An 8699-nucleotide genomic window follows, 5' to 3' on the forward strand; every position below is an offset into this window, starting at 1 on the left:
CTAGACAAAATCGAATGAAGATGCCCGATGCCTATCTACACACAGGTGAATCTAAGACTTTTGGGAGCCACTTGAAGAAAATGATAACTCAACAATATATATATATATATATATAATCAAATTTATAAGTATTGTTACATATTTTTTATATAATTTTTTATTATTTAACCTCACAGGAAGCAGAAAAAGGAGGCATTGTGACTTACAAGGATGTGTTTGTTAAAACACATAAACATAAGAACACGAAAGAGTTCGTATCAGAGAAGGCAAGAGTGACAACAATATCTATTTATTGTATTAATAAATATTATAATATACAAGTTACCATAAATATTGTAATTCTTAATTATTAATCCATACTGTAATCATTACTTTGTAGAAGTCATACGAGCAACATATGGTAGAGCGATGGCGATGACTCCACTCAACATCCGCCTTTTGATCCTACAGCATGGGTGACTGCAACCAGTGAACCAAAAAGGCGGATGTTGACTGGGAGTAATATGAACACCACACCAGTCGTTGCCTCCTCCAGCCAGGGCTCTCAGAGTTCTCTTGCCAGCATCAACTCCAAGCGTTTGATTGACCCATCTAATTCTTGGGATGGTGTCCACCAGCTTGTTAAGGACACAGTGTATGACTATTTACATGAAACAATTTTTGACGTTGTTCATAATGAGTTGTGCAGCTTTTTTCGTGATAGGGGAACTTCGTCTGCAGGTACCTGTCAAGTATGAAAGTTTCATGTCATTTGTTTCATGTTGTTAGATTTCAAGCTAGTATATGCATGATTTCATCACATATGAGCATAATTTTATCACTATAAAAGTTTTTTATTGCCTTATAACACATATATGCATGATTGAATCACTATGAAAGTTTTTTGACAACATTAGAATACATATAAGCATGATTCCATCACTATGAAAGTTTTTTGACTACCTTAGAACACATATATGCATGATTGAATCACTATGAAAGTTTTTTGACAACCTTTGAACACATATATGCATGATTGAATCACTATGAGAGTTTTTTGACAACATTAAAACACATACAAGCATGATTTCATCACTATGAAAGTTTTTGACAACCTTAGAACACATATGTGCATGCTTGAATCACTATGAGAGTTTTTTGACAACCTTAGAACACATATATGCTTGATTAAAGAACTATGAGAGTTTTTTTACAACATTAGAACACATATAAGCATGATTTCATCACTATGAAAGTTTTTGACTGCCTTATAACACATATATGCATGATTGAATCACTATAAAAGTTTTTTTACAACATTAGAACACATAAAAGCATGATTCCATCACTATGAAAGTTTTTTGACTGCCTTATAACACATATATGCATGATTGAATCACTATGAAAGTTTTTTGACAACCTTTGAACACATATATGCATGATTGAATCACTATGAGAGTTTTTTGACAACATTAGAACACATATAAGCATGATTTCATCACTATGAAAGTTTTTGACAACCTTAGAACACAAATATGCATGCTTGAATCACTATGAGAGTTTTTTGACAAACTTAAAACACATATACGCTTGATTGAAGCACTATGAGAATTTTTTGACATTAGAACACATATAAGCATGATTTCATCACTATGAAAGTTTTTGACTGCCTTATAACACATATATGAATCATTATGAAAGTTTTTTGACAACATTAGAACACATATAAGCATAATTTCATCACTATGAAAGTTTTTTGACTGCCTTATAACACATATATGCATGATTGAATCACTATGAAAGTTTTTTGACAACTTAGAACACATATATATGCATGATTGAATCACTATAAAAGTTTTTTGACAACCTTAGAACACATATATAAGCATGATTTCATTACTATGAAATTGTTTGACTGCCTTAGAACACATATATGCATGCTTGAATCACTATGAAAGTTTTTTAACAACCTTAGAACATATATATGCATAATTGAATTACTATGAGAGTTTTTTGACGACATTAGAACACATATAAGCATGATTGTGATACAAAAGGCATTTATTTGATAGCCTTATAACACATATATGCATGCTTGGATCACTATGATATTTTTTTGACAACCTTAGAACACATATCTGCATGATTGAATCACTATGACTTTTTTTCTGTCAGCCTTAGAACACATATCTGAATTTTGTTAATGTCCTTCACTTTATTGCTAGCTAGTCTATGTATAATTCATTCATGTTACTTTGATTGCCTTAGATTAGGTGCATTGCATATAATTTATTTCATTATATATTTTTTATCAATATTAACCTTTCTTTTTTCTTGTAGGATGCTGGAGATAATCAGCGTAGAGGAGTTGATGGAGTCATGGATGAAGGGGCAGATCGAGACAATGAAGAAGATGATGCTCAGAATCTTGGCGATGATTAAATTCATGTGTTGAATTTATTGTACCTTCTTATTATTTCAAAAGAAACTCTTTGTAAATGTTCACTTGTAAATAATTAAAATTTGGCGAGGATTATAGTGGATCGATAAATTTTTTTACCTTGTATCTTATGTTAAATTTGTTTCAGCTGCTTTGTATATGTATTTTTTATGTGTACTTTATTTTTTATACACAGGATATATAAATTGTATAACGAGAAAATTTTTCTCGATATTTATATTTAAAAAATTATTTTTTTAATTATTTTTTAAATTTTTTTACGATGGATTATCGACAAATATTATCCGTCTCTAATTAGTATCGGCCTCCAATTTAGCGACAGATTAGGAACGAATATTTATCTGTCAGAAAACTGAATCAACCGATGTTTTGCGATGGATTATAATCCGTCGTAATTCCGTCGCTACAATAGCGACAAATGTGTATCTGTCGCAAAACCAAATCTCTGCGGATTAATGACGGCCTTGTGACGAATCATGGCATTCACTAATTCGTCACAAATTAGCGATGAAAGTAATGCCAGATATTTTTCATCACTAATTAGCGACTAAAAAATTGCGATGAAAGTTACCGTCGCTAACCCGACGCTAAATTATTCAGCAACGGATTAGCGATGGATTACGACCATCGCTAATCCACAGATTTCTTGTAGTGTTTGATTTTACACACCTTAATCACCCTAGCATCTTTAGGTGCATAGTTGGCTAATGTTGAGACAACTGCATTTACAAGGCTCATCCAACTCGACTTCTTCAAGAACTCGGTCGAATTTTTGTTTCACTCTCAGCCAAAGTGTATGAATGGCACCAACCTTCCAGTAGTTTTTCTGTGGATCTTGGATAGCTGGTCACTCCTTAGTTGGGTCGGAACACTCCTTAGCTGGATCCAATCTATCCTTAATACCCCCCACAAGCTAAACAATGCACTGTAATGGGCTTGTGCATGTATTGGCAGGCCTTGTTGACAACTAAAACCAGGTCGTGTATGGTTAGAGTGAGATAGTATAAGGCACCAACTACTTGACGATACTGAGTAGGATCAGATAATGGTTCCCAATCATAAATAGACAACTCAGTAGAGGTGGTCAGAGGGGAAGTGATAGGTTTTGCCCCAATTATGTTTGTTTTATTAAACTGGTCTAACATGTATTTCTTTTATGACAAATTAAGCCCACGAGGGTTAACAACTTCAATCCTTGAAATGTAATGGAGGTTGCCTAGGTCCTCGATATGGAATTCATCTCCCAATCTATGAGTGATTTGATTTAAATATATGGTAGAACTGCCATGAACATGTACACAATGACATGTTCCTTGGGAAGAACAAAAAGAGAAGTATCTACACAGATGACAAAGATCATAATAAGGAGAAACAAGCTCAGCTGTTGATAAAGGGCTTTATGTAGTCTATGTTGAGAATCAACAACCCTCATCATTGTGACATGTACACTTCTTCAGATATAAACATGTACAAAAATACATTATGGATGTCAAGCTATTGAACAGACTAACCTAAGGAAATAGCAATAGTGAATTGGTGGTTTGACAATTGGACTGAATGTTTTAAAATATTCAATGCCCTTTTCCTGAGTGTAGTCTTTAGCAACTAGCAGTGCCTTATACCGCTATAGACTACTATTTTTCCCTATGCTTAATCTGGTACATCCATTTTCACCCTACTATGTTCATATTGGGAGATGATGGAACAAGACATCAGGTTTAATACTTCATTAAGGCATTGAATTCATCCTCCATAGCCTTGTGCCAGTCAGCATCTTTTTGGACTTGTGTAAATCATGTAGGTTCACTATCTTGGTTAAGTTTCGTGAGGATGGTAGGAAGAGGATACCTGATACTAAGATAAATTTTGGGTTTCAGGAAACCAATTTGGGATCAGGTAACCATTTGATGGGTACGAGAGATGGTTGGTAGGGGTGGGTCTAGTGAAACAGTGGTTGTTTGAGAATTTTTTTAGGTGTAGTGTGGGTTCATGTGTAGATGTGGGTTTTGAAATAAGAGGTTTAGGTTTAATTCCTTGGGTTGGGTGTGGGTCATGTGGAGTGAGAGGGGTGTGTCTCTTGACTACCAGGATTAAGGTTGTGAGGTTGAGAGATGGGTTCGATGGAAAGAGATATAGGGACAAAAAAGATGATGAAGAGGTTGTTTGAGATGGTCATTAAGAGAGATTTTTATGGGGAAAGTCACTTTCATCAAAAATGACATTTATATTTATAAGGACTTTCTTAGAGCAAGACAAATATATTACTTATGTTGCCTACTATAACCCCAAAAGATGCACTTATATTGAGGTTTGCTGTTATTGAAGTTTGTGATTGTTAAATAACCAAAGGCGAGGATAACATATGTAGTCTGGGACCATTTTGAATAATATTTGAAAAGAAGACTTTTTATTGGTAACACTGTGAAAAAGGTGCAAAGGATTCAACCCGATCCATGTAAAGATCATGTATCGAGCCATGTAACCCTTTCACTTTATCGAGTCTGGATACACCAGACTCGGATCCATATCTGTAATATACATATATATGCACATTTTTAGGTCACGATTTCATTATTGAAATCGTGACAACCGCAATTATCTTTCTCCTATCTTTTCTTTCTCTCACGCAGGTTCCAGAGAAGATTTGTAACATGATATCAGAGCCTAGATCCATCTAGGGGTTGAAGAGGATTCAAAAGGTGCGACAGATCAAAGGTTTGAGGATTCGTTCATCTCCCATCTTCTTTTCTCCTTCAGATTTCTTCTTTCTCTACCTCCATTCCCAATCTCCATCTCTGGTTTCTCCCTTTTCTACTTTCCCAGTCTTTTTTTTTCTCTCTTTAGTGGATTCATGTCTCACGTGAATCCCTAAGTTGTTCACGAGGAGTTCACGTAAATCCTGGTTCACAAAAACCCTATGCATCAAAAGAAGAGGAAAAACTTGTTTCACGTGAATCTCCTGTTCCACGTGAAACACTAAGATCGAATTATAACCCAACCTATTCTTTATTCTTCACTCTTAATTCAAATCTGTTTTTTTTCTGTCTCTCTTCTTTTCACTGAGCTGGATATCCAGATCTGATCGTGAAGTTCAGTCAGACCTGAGACATCAAATATGAGATTCTAAACTTTTTTGCTGTCCAGCCTGCTGTGTGACATCCTTTTTATTTGATTCAATTCTCATTCCTTTTTTGCTCTCATTTGTTCTTTCTCGTATCATATTCCTTCTGACTGTCACGAGTGGGATCCACATTGAAAATACAGTCTGTAAAAAAAAATCCATTGCTTAAATATCCAACCTTACAGAAGGTAGAAGAGAAAACTCAGTCCTTCTTCTGACAGCCTCTGGTCGCCAATCTTTGAGGTTACTCAGTCGTCAAAAAAAAAGGCGATCAGTAAACCTCTCTGGTTGCAGACTGAGCACTCTGTGAATACTCTGGTAACAAAAAAAAAAGGTTCCTTTTCTTGTTAAAATTCTTTTCTTCATGGATCTTCATTCTTCTCCATCCAATCTTTCTTCAAGTTTTCTCAATCAACTCATTTCTAAAAAGTTAACTACCTCAAACTTCTTGATTTGGAAGAGACAAATCATTCCTTTTATAAGGAGTCAAGGTCTCTTAGGTCACCTGGATGGAACCACTCCCGCTCCACTCGAATTTGTTACGAGAGAAGAAAAAGATGACAAAGGAGTAAGTTCAATTGTGTATGTCAAGAATGTAGAGTACCTCAACTGGGAAAGAAAAGATCAGTCAGTGGTTGCATATATCACTTCTACCCTGTCCCAAGAGGTCCTTGTTGCAATACCCGATAATTGTACCGCTCTGCAACTTTGGGAGAAATTAGTTCAAACATATTCACAAGTTTCACAGGCGAGAATGGTTTTTCTCAAGAGGGAATTTCAGATGCTGAGAAAAGATTGCATGACCATCATTGAATATCTGAACAAGATGAAGACTATCGCAGACCAACTTGCAGTTATAGGATGCGCAGTGAGTGACAGTGATATGGTACAACAGACTCTGAGTAGATTGGGATCCGACTACAATATGATCATCACTTTACTATTGTGTCTCCCTGCCCTTCCTACCTTTGATGAGTTGCGAGCAAAATTGATTCAGTATGAGATGACTCTGAAAGGATTCTCTAAAGAATCTCACATTCACACAAATTCTCAAGAAGTTTTTGCCACAAAAGTGACTTATGGTAGAGGACGAGGATGAGGAGGACAAGGGTGAAGTGGACACGGAGGGCGTGGTCTGCTTTCCACTCCAAATATGTTAGCTCATGCGCAGGGATCAAGATCCATTCCTACCTGCTTTCTTTGTAACAAAAGGGGCATATCAAGGCGAATTGTTGGCATAATCCAGAGAATAAAGGAAAGGGTTCACAGACAGAAACCAAAAAGAAGTTCTCAAATAGCAGAGCCAGTGGAGAGATTAAAGATCTACTGATATTTGCCTTGTCAGAGTTGAAATTGAAGCAGAGTGATGAAGGCACTTGGTTTGTCGACTCAGGGGCACCGACTCATGTGACAGGTGATGCAGATAAGATTTCTAATCCTATTCCTTATTTTAGAAAAAGTAAGATTGTCACTGGAGATGGATCCCACCATCCTGTTTCTCATGTTGAAAAAACTGTTATTCCCATGTCATATTCCACTCTTACTCTTTCTGATGTTCTTCATGCTCCTGACATTAAGAAAAATATTGTCTTTGTCTCCAAACTTATTGATGATAATAATGCTTCAGTTGAATTCACTCCCTTCTCTGTGCAGATCAAGGACCTACGCACGAGGGAAACATTCGTTGAAGGAAAGAGACGAGGCAATATGTATGTCTTTGAAGAAGCTCCTTGTCATGTTGTTCGCCCTGTCCACCTGAATTCAAAGCCCTCATTAGAGTTGTTTTCATCCGCTTTTGCTAATGTTGTTAGTATTTCTGAATGTAATAAGTTATTCTTATGGCATAGTCGATTAGCACATTGTGAGAGTCATTTTATTGAAAAACTTGTCTCTAATAATCTCATTTCAAAAGAAAGTCTCAATAGGGATGAGAGTAGTCACAAGTGTTCCAATTGTTTTTCATGCAAGAGTCATGTATTACATTTTCATTCCATTAATAAGAGAGCTTCAAAACCTTTTGAGATAATCTGTTCTGATGTATGGGGACCCGCCCCAATTGCCTCTGGATCCTAGGAGCAAATACTATCTAATATTTGTTGATAACTATTATCGATACACTTGGATATATTTCATAAAAAATAAGTCGAAAGTCTTCTCTTTGTTTCAAAATTTTCTTTCCTTTGTCAAAAATCAATTTTCTGAGTCCATTCAATTTTTCCAATGTGATGGAGATGGGGAATTCTCATCCCGTGATTTTATTTCTTTTCTTCAAAATAACGGAATAGGAAGAAGGGTGTCATGTCCTCACACCCCTCAACAAAATGGAATTGCTAAACGAAAACATAGGCATATCGTTGAAAGTGCCATGAGTATGTTTCATGACAACAATCTTCCCATCAACCTATGGACAAAAGCTTTCCATTCTGCTGCGCATGTGATAAATAGACTACCTATGGTTATTCTGGAAAATAAGTCTCCTTATCACTATCCTTTTGGAACTCATCATAGTTATTGTGATCTGCGTGTTTTTTGATGTGTCTGCTATGTGCATATTGATCAGTCCTTGAGAAACAAGTTCCAGGACAAGGCCCAGAAGTGTAGATTTGTGGGATATGCAGATGACTACAAAGGATATAGGTGTTATGATCTCACCAACAAACGCATCAGAATCTCAAGAAATGTTGCCTTTGATGAACAAAATTTTGATCACGAAGCTGACACAACGAATATGTCAACTGAAATTTACTATCCTTGGCTGAGCTCAGAACTTTTTGCTGGCTCCAATGAAGCATGTTCCTCAGATTGCGTGCAATAAGAAGAAGATGTGTTTGAGAACACTGAGACGCCGGGGTCATAGAATGCAGAGGAAGTACCGGGCAGATACAAAGGCATTGTCTATTCTAGACAAAGACCGACAACATCAAGCCATTCATATCATGTCTCAGTCGTCAATCCTACTTCTTCTCATACTCTTGAGGTCAGAAAATCAAACTGTATGCAACATCCTATTGACAGGTGGGTTAGTTATAACAACTTCTCCTTGGATCTTCAATTGTTTTTAACTGTCATCAATAAGGACGAAGAGCCCATCATGTATTATCAGACAACCGCTTCTATGAAATGGGTAGAAGTCATGAA

The sequence above is a fragment of the Nuphar pumila genome, chromosome 6 (genome assembly GCF_984573655.1).
Source record: "Nuphar pumila chromosome 6, dmNupPumi1.hap1.1, whole genome shotgun sequence".
NCBI classification, from domain to species: domain Eukaryota; kingdom Viridiplantae; phylum Streptophyta; class Magnoliopsida; order Nymphaeales; family Nymphaeaceae; genus Nuphar; species Nuphar pumila.